Source organism: Musca autumnalis, unplaced genomic scaffold (genome assembly GCF_047663935.1).
Source record: "Musca autumnalis isolate F117 unplaced genomic scaffold, ASM4766393v1 scaffold_4, whole genome shotgun sequence".
In the NCBI taxonomy this organism is placed as follows: Eukaryota; Metazoa; Arthropoda; class Insecta; order Diptera; family Muscidae; genus Musca; species Musca autumnalis.
In genome coordinates this window covers 85,538,128-85,554,695 of record NW_027411977.1, presented here as the reverse complement: position 1 = coordinate 85,554,695, position 16,568 = coordinate 85,538,128, and the positions used below count along the sequence as shown (strand labels likewise).

Sequence of the window (16,568 nt, the reverse complement as noted above, 5' to 3'; positions counted from 1 at the left end):
TCTTTGAAAAATCCACGCCTATAGTTCTCTTTGGGTCCCCTTAAAAATCTGTGAAAAATCAACAAAAATTGTTCCTTTGGATCCTCTTAAAAATCTTTGAAAAATCCCGGCCTATATTTCTCTTTGGACCACTTAAAAATCTTTGAAAAATCCCCGCCTATATTTCTCTTTGGGTCCTCATAAAAATCTTTGAAAAATCCCCGCCTATTTTTCTCTTTGGGTCCTCTTGAAAATCTTGGCAAAATACAGATTGCTCTCTTTGGGTCCACTTAAAAATCTTTGAAAAATCAAAGCCTTTTGTTCTCTTTGGGTCCTCCTTAATATCTTTGAAAAACCTACGGCTACTGTTCTCTTTACTTACTTACTTAGCTGGCCTTTTACAGAACATTTGTTCCATAAGCCGAACTAAGAAAAAATCTCCAATCCTCTCTGTTTGCTGCTGTATTTTCCCAATCTGGGATATGTAGCTTTGTGATATCTCGTTTCACTTGTTCGCTCCAACGAAGCTTTGGCCTTCCAGATCTGCGAGAACCTCCATGCGGCCCGTATTTATACGCCTTTTTAGCGGGTTCATCATCACTCATTCTTATAACATGGCCTAGCCATCGCAATCGTTGTATCTCGATTCGTTCAACTATATTGATGTCATTGTATAGTTGATACAGCTCGATGTTCATACGACGCCGATATTCGCCGTCAACACAGATTGACCCGTAGATCTTTCGAAGAATTTTTCTCTCAAACACACAAAGCACTGCCTTATCTGCTTGAGCAAGTACCCATGCTTCGGAACCATACATTAGCACGGGTAGTATCAGTGTTTTGTACAGTGTTTCTTCTTCGTATTTCACAACTGATGTTATTTGTTGTGTTTATGGCAGTGCCGAGGTAGACGAAGTCCTTTACTACCTCAAAATTATAGGTACCAACATTCACAGATGGGGCGGTGTTTATGGACATATTACGCGTCGATACCATCAACTTGGTTTTTACGCCGTTTACTGCCAGACCAACTTTAGCAGATTCTCTTTCGACTTTTGCAAAGGTGTCAGTTACTTCCTTTACCGATCGACCCATGATGTCAATGTCGTCGGCATAAGCCAGTAACATATGGCTGTTCGTGTATATCGTTCCATTTCTTTTGACCTCGTATGACCTTTTCCAGCAGGATGTTGAATAGATCACACGACAGGCCGTCTCCTTGTCTGAAACCTCTTTTGGTAGTAAACTCTTCGGAGAGGTTCTTTCCAATTTTAACTGAGGATCTCGTCTCAGTTAATGTCATTCTACAAAGTCGAATGAGCTTTGCAGGAATACCAAAATCAGACATGGCTTGGAACACCTCTGAACGTATAGGGCTGTCGAATGCTGCTTTATAATCGACGAAAAGATGGAAGGTGTCGATCTGCATTTCTTGGGTCTTTTCCAGGATTTGTCTCAAGGTAAATATCTGGTCAATGGTGGATTTGCCAGGTCTAAAGCCGCACTGATAGGGTCCAATAATTTCATTGACCATAGGCTTTAGTCTCTCACACAATATGCCAGATACTATCTTATATGCAATAGTGAGCAGACTTATGCCCCTATAATTGGAGCACACAGTCTTATCACCCTTCTTGTGGACTGGACATAGGATGCTCACGTTCCAATCGTCGGGTACGCGTTCTTCCTGCCAGATGGTGCTAACTAGCTGATGCATACACCTTATCAGCGTGTCGCCTCCGGTTTTGAACAGCTCGGCTGGTAGGCCATCTGCTCCTGCCGCCTTATTATTCTTCAGCCGGTTTATTGCTGTCCTTACCTCATCTTGGCTGGGCGGTATACATTCAATACCATCATCTGGGATTGGATCTGTGGTATCTTCGCCGTCTTCACTGCTATGGGATACCAACAGTTTGGAAAAATGTTCTTTCCATATCCTGAGCACACTATCTGTATCAGTTACCAAATTACCTTGTTGATCTCTACAGGAGGATATTCCTGTACCAAAGCCATCAGTTTGATGCTTCACTCTTTGGTAGAATTTTCGGACTTCGTTCTGTCTCCTGTACATCTCCATTTGTTCACACTCCCTCTTTTCCATTTCTCTCTTTTTCCTGCGGAAAAGACGTTTCTCCTCTCTCCTTTTCTCCCGATACCTCTCTCGTGCGCTACGCGTTGCTACTGATTGTAAAGTAGCCCTATATGCCGCATTTTTTTCTTCGGTAGCAGCCCGGCACTCCTGGTCATACCACGGATTCTTTGGTGGAGGTCTCTGGTATCCAAGTACTGATTTTGCGGCTGTTTGCATGGAGTGGGCAATATTTTGCCATTGTGCTGATATGTTATCGGGACGAGAAGCGCTATCATTAAGCAATTGGGTCAGTTGAGTGGAATATGCTGTGGCTAACTGTTGTGTTTGCAGCTTGGTGATGTCCAACTTTCGTGTTGTGTCTGTCCGTGCTTTATTTGCAACGTTTACGTTTACGTACCTTTGCTGCAACGAGGTAATGGTCCGAATCTATGTTTGCTCCTCGGAACGATCGTACATCCAACACGCTCGATGAATGTCTTCCATCTATCACAACGTGATCAATTTGATTTATTGTTCTTTGGTCTGGAGACAGCCAAGTGCCCTTATGAATATCGAGATGCTTAAATCTGGTACTGCTAACTACCATTTTTTTTTCCCGCTGCGAAGTCTATCAGCCTCATACCATTGTCAGATGTTTCACTGTGGAGACTGAATTTTCCAACTGTTGGGCCAAAGATATTCTCCTTTCCAATCTTGGCATTAAAATCGCCTAGAATGATTTTATTGTCATGGGCAGGACAACGGTCATATGTTTCTTCTAAGCGCTCGTAAAAAAGTTGTTAAACTATACTTGTTCCAAATTTTGTATGGGAGGTACCCAAATGAGTGGACCGATATAGTCCATCTATGCCTGAAAGTCATATTACCAATAGCAAAGTTTGGCTAACTTCGGTTACTCCCTCCTAGAGTTATCATGCCCACAATCTTGGCGAAAAATGTTGAACCGTTGTGGGGGAGGTACCGGAAGGAGTGGACCGATATGGTCTATCTTCGAACTTAAACTAAGTTTGGACAAAATATTGAAAGACCCAAAATTTGAACCAAATATGTTGATCCGTTCGAGAGTTATCGTGCGCTCCAACTACGACACATGGTATTATATGGGGTGTTTGCAGTTTTTGTGTTGATTTCTGAGGCAGTATGGACTTGCTCCTGAAAAAAATTATATCGTCGTAATGGGGGTAGTGAATACAAGTGGCTGCAACAAAAACCAAAGCGATTCGAGAGCAGGCCTTAAACTGCACTTAAGCAAAATTTTGTGTGGGAGGTAACCGAAAGAGTGGACCAATAGGGTCCATATTGGAACCTCATCTATGTCTGGTAGAAATGTCACCATGTGCAAAGTATGGACTAATTCGGTTACTCCCTTCAAGAGTTATCGTGCGGACAATTTTCCCGAACATTTTTGAACTTTTGTGGGAGAGGTACCTGAAGGAGTGGACCGATATGGCACATCTTCGAACTTAAATCAAATCTGGAAAAAAATATTTCGATACCAAAAATTCGAACCGAATCGATTGATCCGTTCGAGAGTTATCGTGCGCACCAGCCAGACAGGCAGGCAGACAGACGGACGGACATTGCTAGATCGACTTAAAATTGTCTGAAACGGATATCGTACAAACATACTTGGGGCCTAAAACCATTATTTCGATGAGGCACATTTTTGGTCGTATCAAAGTGTAAATACCCTCTTTAGCCTAAAGGCTGAGGGTATACAAATCAGCGCTTATTGTCTTGTTTGGGTCCTCTTGGAAATCTTTAAAAAATCCACTTCTAATGTTGTATTTGGACCTTCTTAGAAATTTACGTTTGCATCCATTATCGTTTTCTTTGGCACCACTGTGGCATTGTAGGAAAATGTCTTTATTTGTTACGATGAACGAGAATCTGCTGATAAACAACAACAACAATTTGTCTGTACTTAGTTTTGTATTACGCAGAGAAAAGAAGATAATCTTTTGTAAAATGGGCCTGCCATGTCGAGCTACCCACCGCCCATGTAAGCCAAATAAATGTGTGGTTTATTACCAAGAGGTAAGCATACATATTTACATCATTATTACACATTACCAAAAGAAAACGAAAAGAAAGTAGAAAAGAATAAACATTGTGGAACTTTATAAATATTTACATTTGTATGAATTTTATTTTTCTACACCACAAACTGCCGTTACACCTGAGAATTACTTAAATTACGAGTTTAGTTCTATGGGTATTTTTTTTAAGATGATATCCAAACCATTCGAAGAAGCCAAAAATGTACACACATTCATACGTACTCGTACACTTTTAGTCCCCCTTAATACAGGAGAGGATTATTTAATGTTTCGTTAAACCATTCCACGTTTCGAATTTTTCTTCTTGTCTCACACTCAAACCTACACGTACAAAAGAATATTTCGTATTCGTCTGTCGCAGGTTTTCTTTCGTCGGTTCTTTCTTTCATGACACTCTTATTCATTCATATTCCTTCTGCACACAGAAGGTGGTGTAGAGGAGTGCTACAACATTTCTTCCTTGGAAATGTCATTTTATCAAAATATGAGAATGTCTTGATAGGCAAGATATTAAGGGAAGTAAACTTATCAGCACGTATTAAGGAATGAATGATTGAATGCAATTTCAATTGGTAATTAGATTTGTATCGATGAACCGAGCAATTCCTTGAGGGAAATATTGTCCTTATGATAAAATTTGCTTTGCTTAGTAATGTATTATTTGATGGTTAGAATAGAATAGTCCCCATATTGCTGTCCACATATTTAATCTCCGAAAAGTATTTAAGTTAACAAAACGGAAATTATTTTCGACGAACCAAAATTCCATTAACATTTATTTCCTTTTCAATTTTTTTTTAACTAAAAGTTGAAAAATCCCAAATCAACTATTCAACTAAAACATGTCACTGTGAAAAGGAAACAAATATAAAAACCACACACAAAGTAAACCAAAACAGAAGTGAAAAAAAGAAAGAAAATCAGCATTATAAGATTTTCGTTTTGAAATCCTTCAAGTGCAAATATTGCTTACCATCATTTAATATCCTTTTAAAGAATATGTAAGACATTTGCAATAAGGATATAGATTTTTAAAATAGATTCAAAAGAGGAACAGAACATGGTAAACGGATTTGGATTTGTTGAATACAGTGAAGGTGAAACCTAGAAATGTTCGTGCGAAATAGTTTTTCTGTCAATGTATAAATTTGTGCGTCGTGCCGATATTTGACGGGCACCGTTTAGTAGTCTGTTGGGATTACTTTCAGAAAATAATAATTTCAGTACAGGTTTACTGTGGAAATTTCGAAACATCGTTCGATGATGAAAATACTCCATATATAGGGGTCCCCCTAAGAGAAAATTTTGCATCGTGCGGATATTTGGCGGGTGCCACTAAATAGGGTATTGGTACCATTTTCATAATAATTATAACCACAGCATTTGTGCTAACCGAGGGTATGTACACTTTCATACGCGCAAAATGTGCCTCATCAGTTTTAGACCCCAAGTACACGCAGAGAAAAAAATATGTTTGATCCAACAATATTCCAAGAGCAAAATATGTATTGTTAACATATTGTTGGATTCCTCATGTAGTATTGTAAATCCAAAAATAGTTTGTGTCAACTGAACAATATTTCTCTCTTTTCTTCGAAAATTTGTTTCTCTTCTCTCGCTATTCGATGCCGTGTTGAAAAAACAATTTTGGTGAGTTGTGGTGTGTTTGTATGACATGCTGCCTTTACCTTTGTTTTTGTGTGTATGTACTTGTGAGACTCTTGTTTTTATTTGTTTCTGTTTTGTTTCATTCTTCTTTCCTTTTCATGTTTGTTATGGTGTTTAATTATTCCTTATGTTGTGGTGGGTTCTTGTGGCTTTTTGTTTGTCTTTGTTGTCAGCCAATGCAGCAAACCATGTATTGTGTTCATCAATGATTGCAATATTATACGCGACATTTATATCCAAGTTATGCGAAAAGTGTATATGAGAAGTATATGCACTCAAATCAAAAATTTCTGGGCTGGTTTTCTGTATTGACAATACTTTTTGTAAACAAAATTAGATTATGATAGTTCCTACAATTGGTATTGTTAACGATTTTAACAATATTGCGGAAATTCGAAAGTTGTTTTTGTTTTCTATGTTTGGAACAAAAGATGGTATTTTTGGATTTGGATTACAATGTTTGAACAAAACAAATACATTTTTGGAACCAAAACATATATTTTTGTTCCAACAAAAGCGAAAAATATTTTTTCTCTGCGTGTATGTTTGGACGAAATCCGTTTCAGACAATTTGGATTGATTTAGCCATGTCCGTCCGTCTGTCTGGCTGGCTGGCTGTAGCGCACGATACCTCTCGAACGGATCAATCGATTTGGTCCAAAATTTGCCTTTCTTAATATTTTGTCCAAACTTAGTTTAAGTTCGAAGATGGGTTACATCGGTCCACTCCCTCCGGTACCTCGCCCACAAAAGTTCGAAAATGTTCGGAAAATTGTGCGCACGATAACTCTTGAAGAAAGTAACTGATTTGGTCCATACTTTGCACATCGTGATATTTTTACTAGACTCAGTTGAGATTCCAATATGGACTCAAACGATCCACCTCTCCTGGTACCTCCCACACAACATTTCGGATAAGTTCACTTTAGAAACCTGCCCTCAAATGCTTTGATTTTTGTGTTATCAATTTGTATACACTACCCCCATCCGACGGAACAAGTTTAGTCAGGAGCAAGTCCATACTTCCTGAGAAAATAGCCAAAAACGTGCAAAAACACCGTATGTAGTGGTTGGAGCGTAAGGTAACTCAAGAACGGATCTGCCGATTCGGTGCAACATTTGTCCTTCGTAATATTTTGTCCAAACTTAGTTTAAGTTCGAAGATAAGCCATATCGGGCCGATCAGGGGGGTACATGATCCCCCACAAAAGTTCAAAAATGTTCCAAAAAATTGTGCGCACGATAACTCTTGAAGAGAGTGACCGATTTGGTCCATGTAAAGACACATCCTAATATATCTACCAGATATAGATCAGGTTCAAATATGGTCTATATTTGTACACACCTTCGTGTACCTCCCACACAAGTTTTCGGATAAGTTCACTTTGAGACCTGCTCTCGAATCACTTTGATTTTTGTTGAAGCAACTTGCATTCGCTGCCTCAATTACGACGGTAAGTTTTTTTCAGGGGCAAGTCCATATCTCGTGAAAAAAAACAACCCGAAAGTTGTAACAAACCCTTATGGAACCATATGTAGTCGCTGGATAGCACAATAACTCTCGAACTGATCAACCGATTTGGTCCAAAATTTGTCCAAACTTAGATTCAGTTTGAAGATGGGCAATACAGGTCCACAACTTCCGGTACTTGCCCTCAATATTAAAAAAATTTCACTAAAATTATATCTCTTGAACGGGGCAACCAATTTGGTCCAAATTTAGTTTAACATCTAAAATGGCGTATATCGGACCTCTCCTTAGTGTATCTCCCCCACAAAAGTACAACATTTGTGTCCAAGTGCAGTTTAGGGTCTCTTCGAAGATCCTTTGGAAATGTATACTGATGGTGTTCGTTGCGGCCCTGTTTACATTAAATCCGTATTTAATTAGCGAAGACACAAATCACTCTAGCGGAGACACAAAGCGGTATGTTAACGCTTTTGGTAACAGCGCGTTAGCAGAGCACTGTTAATGTTAACAGAGCTATTCAAAAATGGTTTTCTTTGTAAAAAAAAAAAAAACTTTTTTAAGGTCTTAACGGAAAATTCTGCAGGAAAACATGGGTGCCATTTGAAAGCTTATCGAGATAGCTATCCCCTGCGCTACTAAAATCTTTAAAAAATATTGCCCGATGTTGCGATATTTACGGTTTTTGGGATAAACCCTGCAATAATGATAATTATTTTGACCACAGATCCTTTTAGGACAAATCTGCCGGCACAACATGGGTACCATTGGAAAGCTTATCGAGATACCTATCCCCAGCCATAATAAAATCTTTAAAGTATATTGTCCGATGTCGCGATATTTACTGTTTTTGGGATAAACCCTGCAATAAGGATAATTATTTGGACCACAGATCCTTTTAGGAAAATTCTGCCGGGACAAAATGGGTACCATTGGAAAGCTTATATTTGACGGGTACTCACAATAGCCTGTGATTACGAGGGGCACTAAAAAACTTTCTGGTCCAGACAACGCACGGCATTTGAATTTTTTTGGAAAGTTTGACAGTTTTTATCCTAAACGTACTTAGGACAATTTGACATACAACCATGTGTTGGGTTGTTTACAATGGCTTAATTGAGACCCCTCCAAAATATGGTTTCTGAAAGCTTGTACAGCATATTCTGCCAACAAAAATCGTTGACCACCCCTTTTTATCTTGATATGCTGGAATCAAATGAAGTTACTGGATCCCCAGTCAGGGCTGTACGGCGCATAACCCATCAATTTCACGTTTTGTCCGATAAAACAGGCGCTGGTTTGAATCGGTGTGTGAGAGCTCGCATGCAGCTCATGATGCAGAATGATTCGCCTTCTCTTGTTCGTTTTTCAAATTTCTGAGGAGACTTCAGGCAAAAAAAAATTATAGTGTAACACTCAGAATTAACCGTCCTACATTTCTCAAACCGTATAAAATGTTCACGAGTAAATACCTTTTTTTTGCAAAGTGATTTTTGCATGTCTCTGTAAATAATGTCACTGCGTGTTGCCTAGGCCCGAAACTTTTCTACTTCCCCTAGTACTTTCATACAATAATAATTTCAATACAGGTTCATTGTAGAAATTTTGAAATATCGAGGTAGCAACATTGTTTCTATCGGTGCATCTTGTTGTTGTTGTAACAGTATTTTATTATTATGTTTGTATGTTCTTTCTCCTGTTCAATCTGGTTCTGGGTCTATCTCCAGTTCCAGGAAAGTGGCTACTTCGATGGGATGTAACCACAGATCCACTGGAGTTAGATGAGTAGGTTTGGTGGGGCAGTTGAATAGGTGCTTAGTATCGTGCGGGCCCATGCCACATACTGGGCAGATGTCTTGCACGATGTGATCGATTCCCGCCCAATAGGAATTTAGGCGACTGCAATATCCCGGGCGTAATTGAGCCAAAACTACTCTGGTTTGTCGTGGCAGCTGACGCTCTTCAGCAGCAATATATAGGGGATGTACCCCGATGACTGCATTCACACAATAATTGCTTATGGTCTTAGCAACTGTGTGTCCGTGTAAATGCTGTTCAAACCTGCCTCATATGTCTGTTGAACTAGAGGTTCTCTCCAATATTGTTGGACCTCCGTCTCTAGAGCATGAATATCCTTCCTGATATGCCTGGGTGTATCGGTAGCCAGCAGATGGTGATTGGGATGGCTCTCACGGTAACACCCGAGCAAGTACTGCAGCGATAACACCTCATTATGTTGCCGTACTGGAAGAATCTTTGTCTCCTCATGTAGATAGCCCACTGTAGATTTGAGGAGGCACCCTGTTGCTGTTCTCAGGGCGGCGTTCTGACAAATTTGAATCTTATCCCACTGCGTTCACATAAATTCGGGGACCAAACTGGCGCCTCATAGCTTACCACAGACCGACCTATCGCTTTATACGTGGTGAACAAGGTTTCTTTATCTGCACCCCCAGTGCATCCGGCTATGCACTTGAGGACCTTGTTCCTACATTTCTGTTTATCGCAGATAGCTGTGGCATGCGAGGACGACGTGAAAGTGGTGTCGAATGTGACCCCTAGAATTTTGGGGCAGTGGTCGGAATTCTGCTACCATCGACCCTGATATTCAACTCCCGTCTATACTGCGCCGTCCATGTGGTGAACAGAGTGGCCGTCGATTTAGTGGCGGATATCTGCATATTTCTCGCGCGGGAAAATGTGGTAAGATCGGTTAAATAGGAGTTCAGTCTCTCACAGATGTGGCGGATTTCTGCATATTTCGCGACCACAGATATAGTTGATTATCCAACGTTTCAGACTTGGCTGGAGGCTTGTCTGCTCGATGTCCTCAAACAGCGTGGAGTGCTTGACAGTATCAAAGGCTTTTGATAAGTCAAGCGCCACCATGACTGTTCTATCACACGGCCGATCCTGGTTGAGTCCTCGATAAATATGTGTTGAGATGGCGTGCAGCGCTGTTGTCGTGCTGTGCTGCTTACGGAATTATTGCTGATGATCGGCAACTTGATAGCTATTTCTAATGTTGGGGAGGACTAAGGCCTCAAGGGTCTTTGCTACGATACACCTTTGCTGGCATCCTTGCCTGGCTTCAGTAGCGGGACCGCCCTGCCCATTTTCCAGACTTTGGGAACAATAAGGGTGGCTAGTGAGAACTTTAGTGTGATACTCCACTCCCGGCTCATCCAGCTGTTTCAACATTACCATGGAAATTCCGTCAGGGCCCAACGCTTTGGATGATTTAGCGTTCCTGATGGCATTCGCAACATCATCCATTGCGAACTGTGGTGGTTCATCCTCGGCAGGAAGAGATCTAATGCGACGTAACACTCTTCTCTTCGCCCTGTCACTCTCGGGGTGCTCGACAAACTGTCGATTGAAGTACGAGTAACTTGCACACCTCTTCGGGTCAGTTAACGTAACGTCGTCAACCGTGACTGAGGTCCTGTCATCCCTCCTTTCGGGGTTCGAGAGTGACTTAACCGTTGCCCATAATTTACTTATACCGGCTCCAATGTTGCAAATCTTCAGATGATTTAACCACTTGTTCCGCTTATGTTCGCCGACCAGCCTGTTAACTTCCAGTGTCAGCTGCCTGACTCTGGGGTCATCGGGGATGGTTCGACGAAGCTCATCACGCTCATTTGCTAATCCCGTTGCCTTTGCTTGGAAATTTGGTCTTGGTCTGGTCCGGAGCAGACATTCCGGGATATGCTGCTCCCAGCACAGAAAAACGAAACATATACAATCATCAGGTGGCAGCCGCTGGCCGGAAAGCTGATGTTGTGTGGTCCCGGGCCAATCCGGTACAGAGTACCCGCTGCCGTGGGATTGGTGCATCTTGACGACAGCTTTTGATTAATTGAGTAGGTTTGGCAGGCAAGATGCAGTGTGTCGAGCCGGCCTGTGCAGCATGCGCGAGAGATGATTTTTACGGTGTCATCAATCCTTAACCAATAGGAATTTAGAAGGCTACACCATCCCGAGCGTAGTTGAACCAAAACTACTCTGGTTTGTCGTGACAGTTGAAGCTCTTCAGCTGTACTCCTTGGCGGATCGCCTTCACACGATAGTGAATGCTATTCAAACCTGCTTGATAGGCTTGCTGATCTAGGAATTCTCTTTTGTAAGGTTGGACCTCTATTTCCCTCCTGACATGCCTGGGGGTTAGTTCTATCCACCATATGGTCATTAGGATTGCTCTCCCGAAGCAAGTACTGCAACGAGAGAATGCTATTGTGTTGCTGTACTGAAAGAATCTTTGTCTCCTCATGTAGATGGTTCATAAGAAGGCACTCTGTTGCAGTTTTCCGGACGGCATTCTGACAGGCAGGTTTTGAATATTTTTTACGTCGCCCTGCATTTTTATTCGCAAACTACACTGCTGCCGCATAGCTTATCGCAGATCAACCTGTCGCGTTATATGTGATCAACAATGTTTCTTTATCTGCATCCAAAGTGCTTCCTCAAATAAAGGACTTGACGACCTTGTGTCTACTTCTTAGCTTGTTGCAGATAGGTTTGGCATGCGCGGATGACGTGAACATTTTGTCGAATGTGACCACTAGAATCTTGAGGTAGTTAGTGGTCCGAATTCGGCTATCATAACATTCAACCACCTTCGCAGTCCATGTGGTGTACAAAGATAGCCACGTGAAAAGAGGCGGATAGCCTTTCACAAATGACATCAGGTAAGGTACCTGGCGCCAAGATAGTACAATGCTCCGCATACGTTACAATCTCAATGTTATCTGAAGGAGGTGGGATACAGCAGAGGTAGAGGTTAAACAGTTCCGGAGATATCACCCCTCCTTGGAGGACTTCCTGTTTAATTCTACAGGTTTTGCATTTCTTGTTCCTGAATTCCTCGTACGACTGGTGTCCACGTTTCAAACTTGGCCAGAGGGTTTTCTGCCAGATATCCTCAGACTGCGTAGAGTGCTTGATAGTATCAAAGGCCTTCGATAAGTCGAGCTCCACCAACCACCAACCTATCGTGCGGCATATATTCTTTCGACTCATAAAATCCACTATTTCGATCTACCTCTGAGCTCGTTGCAATGAAATTGCAAAAAGGATGCATTTTTAGAGATTTTACATGGACAACTGGTGCTAAGTTCTGCGGCTGCTGTTGTGGGACTGCGGGATTCACTGTCGTAGTCCCTCACATTGACGAGCCCAGAGCAACCCCTGAGATGTACCCATTCCCGATATATATTGTAGAGGTTTTAAAAGCCAGCATCTAAAAACATTAGCATTACCTGTACACTTCAACTGCTACAGAACATTAATACACATGGCTAAATACGCAACCTAACGCATATTTATTTTTGTACATTTTTGCTTATTTCGTTTTTTACGCCTAATCTTTTTTTCGTTAGTCATAATCGACAACCACGCAACATATTTAGCAGTGGGCTAACCAATCGTCGCAGCAAATCAGCAACCAAGGGTGTTTTTGTGGTTAGAGTTGCCAACGCAGTAATAAAAAAGGTGTCATTTAATGTCAAAATGCCTCCATCATATGGTAGAACCTAAAGAATACTAATTATTATGGCTTAAAAATAAAAAAAAATATATTGAACTGCTTCACCAAAAATTCACATGTCCTTTGAACGAAAAAGTGGAATTAATTATATCGTGATTTTTAATGCATTACACTGGTAACCCTGATGTCAAAAACAATTGTTTGCTGAAAACCTGGCTAAGCCATTGAAACTATGTTGCTTATTCTCTTTTCTGATATGTGTTTATCATGTGTGCTGCAAAATATGAGTATGCGTGTCCGATGCTATTTTATTATACCGGCAATATCAAATAGCATCAGCATCGCTAGCAATATTTTTGTTAAATTTGTTGCTACATGTTGCCATTGTTCATTGTTGCTAAACATATTTGGAAGAAATTTTAGCAGGCAAAGTTGCAAATATTCGGTGCTTTTGCTAATATGGCGTTAGCATTTTAAACCCTGATATTGTATCTAAGCGAAGTTTGAGTCTGGTGGATGCGGATGTGACAAATCGAGCACATCCTCCATATTGGTCCAGGGGTTTTCTCAGTCCCGGCACAGAAGAAAAGAATTCGTAGCAGGCATTCGGGGATATGCTGCTCCAACACAGAAAAACGATGCAAATACAAACATATGTATACGGAGATGGCCGGGAACTCCGATGTTGGGTTGTTCAATCCAGTATCGATTGTTTGTGTCGTTAACTATTTACAGAATCGCACTACTGATAAGGTTATGTGACAATATGCGAAACTATAGTCCAAATCTTAACATCATCTTCAAAATTTAAAAACAATTGAGATTTAATAACACCTGAGATTTAGTTTAATTACTTTAAAAATAATATAATAAAAATTAATCAAACGTTTTTTTTTTTCATTTTTCACTTCCAGATATCTAACACGAGAGCACGATCTTAAAGATATGATTTGAAGGTAAGATGTGTATTTTTTTTTATTTTTGGTCACGTCAATACGTGCCAATATTTTTTATTATTTCTTGATGATCATCACCAAAGAAAAATGGGTCAAATTTCATATGATTAACATTTTAAGCTTCTTATTCTTAGCTTGAGAATGCTTAGGTGATTGCCTTTCATATCCGTTGTAAACTTTCATTGTTGATATGTATATCGAAGAATTTTGGTCTGGGCAATAACTTATGCAAATTAAGCCAAATATTATTAAAATTTGTTAGTCATTCTTCTGTACAAAATATTATTGTGTTATCATATATTCAAACATATAACTGTTATAACCCGTTATCCATTCATTCGCCAGGCAGTGGAATTCAAATACGCAAATTCATGATCATATGTTTCGAATGGTTGTAAAGATGATTACAACTAATCAAAAACATATATATTTTAAAACACAAACATTTTTCCATAATAATATTTGCCTACATATTTGCATAAATCGTGTTTGTGTGTAAATAAATAATTTAAAAACACTTACTTATTTAGCTGGCCTATTACAGAATATTTGTTCCATAGACCGAACTAAGAAAAGATCTCCAATTCTCTCTGTTTCCGCTTCGCTTTCTGGAATACTGCACCGTTTCATTTCTTCATCCACTTGTATGCTCCATCGAAGCTTAGGCCTGCCGATTCTGCGTGCACCGCCATGTGGCATGTATTCATACGCCTTTTTAGCGGGTTCATCATCGCTCATTCTTATGATATGGCCTAGCCAACGCAATCGTTGCATCTCGATACGTTTAACTATATTCATGTCTTTGTATAGCTGATATAGCTCGTGGTTCATACGACGTCGATATTCACCGTCAATGCAGATTGCTCCGTATATCATTCGAAGAATTTTTCTCTCAAACACACCAAGCACTGCCTTATCTGCTTGCACCTATGCTTCGGAGCCATACATTAGCACGGGTAGTATCAGCGTTTTGTATAGTGTTATTTTTATTTGACGAGATGTGGCTTTGTTTTTAAATAGCTTACTTAAACCATAGTAGCATCTGTTGGCCAATACAATTCTTCTTCTTATTTCACAACTGCTGTTGTTTGTTGTGTTTATGGCATTGCCGAGGTAGACGAAATCTTTAACTACCTCAAAATTATAGGTACCAACTTCCACAGTTGGTTCGAGCTCTATGGACGCTTTGCGCGTCAACACCATCAATTTGGTCTTTTCGCCGTTCACCGCCAGACCCACTTTCGCAGATTCTGCTTCGACCTTCCTAAAGGTATCAGTTACTTCCTTTACTGATCGTCCCATGATGTCTATATCATCAGCATAAGAAAGTAAATTGTGGCTATTGGTGTAAATTGTGCCATTTCTTTTGACATTTGCATCTCGTATTACCTTTTTCAGCAAAATGTTGAATATGTCACACGAAAGGCTGTCTCTTTGTCTGAAACCTCTTTTGGTACTGAACTGTTCGGAGAGGTTCTTTCCAATTTTAACTGAGGACCTAGTATCAGTTAAAGTCATCTTACAAAGCCGGATTGCGGGGATACCAAATTAAGACATTGCATGGAATACCTTTGATCGGAGGGGACTGTCGAATGCTGCTTTATAATCAACATAAAGGTGAAATGTGTCGATCTGCATCTCTTGGTTGACCATTGGCTTTAGTCGTTCGACCAATATCCCTGACACTATCTTATATGCAATAGGGAGAAGACTTATGCCCCTATAGTTGGAGCATACAGTCTTATCTCCTTTCTTGTGGACGGGACACAGGATGCTCAGGTTCCAATCGTCGGGTACGCGTTCTTCCTGCCAGATGGAGCTAACTAGCTGATGCATACACCTTATCAGCGTGTCGCCTACGGTTTTAAAAAGCTCGGCTGGTAGGACATCAGCTCCTGCTGCCTTATTATTCTTCAGCCGGTTTATTGCTGTCTTTACCTCATCTTGGCCGGGTAGTATACATTCAATACCATCTTCTGGGATTGGATCTGTGGTATCTTCGTCGACTTCGCTACTATTGGATACCAGCAGATTGGAGAAATGTTTCTTACATATCCTGAGCACGCTATCTGTATCTGTTACCAGATTACCTTGCTAGTCGCTACAGGAGGATGTGCCTGTACCAAAGCCATCTGTTTGATGTGTCACTCTTTGGTAGAATTTTCGGACTTCATTATGGTTCCTGTACATCTCGATTTGTTCACACTCCCGCTTTTCCATTTCTCTCTTTTTCTAGCGGAAAATACGTTTCTCTTCTCTCCTTTTCTCCCGATATCTCTCTCGTGCGCTACGCGTTGCTACTGATTGTAAAGTAGCCCTATATGCCGCATTTTTCACTTCGGTAGCAGCACGACACTCCTGGTCATACCATGAATTCCTTTGTGGAGGTCTCTGGTATCCAAGTATGGATTTTGCGGCTGTTTGCATGGGCAATATTTTGCCATTGTGTTATGTTATCGGGACAACGAGTGCCCTAATTAAGCAATTGGGCTAGTTGAGTGGAATATGCTGTGGCTATCTGTTGTGTTTGCAGCCTATCGATGTCCAATTTCCGCGTTGTGTCTGTTCGTGCTTTATTTGCAACTTTTAGACGGGTACGTACCTTTGCGGCAACAAGATAGTGGTCCGAATCAATTTTTGCGCCTCGGAACCATGTACATCCAACACGCCAACATCTTCCATCTATCACAACATGATCAATTTGATTACTCGTTCTTTGATCTGGAGACAGCCAGGTGCCCTTATGAATATTGAGGTGATTAAATCAGGTACTGCTAACGACCATGTTTTTTGCAGCTGCAAAGTCTATCAGACTCATACCATTGTCAGATGTTTCACTGTGGAGACAGAAATT

General features: G+C 40.7%; 1 protein-coding gene across 14 annotated transcripts in view; it reads left to right on the top strand.

The window, feature by feature from the left end:
* Spn (protein phosphatase 1 regulatory subunit spinophilin) overlaps window positions 1-16,568 on the top strand; it is a 347,126-nt gene that overhangs the window by 17,984 nt on the left and 312,574 nt on the right. For 11 of the 14 annotated variants that reach the window (XM_073982797.1, XM_073982823.1, XM_073982817.1 and 8 more), the window contains one exon: window positions 13,673-13,714. The exons of the other annotated variants lie outside the window; for them this stretch is intronic. The gene's annotated coding sequence lies outside the window, so the exon portion shown is untranslated. The remainder of the gene's footprint in view (window positions 1-13,672; window positions 13,715-16,568) is intronic. 14 annotated transcript variants of the gene reach the window in all.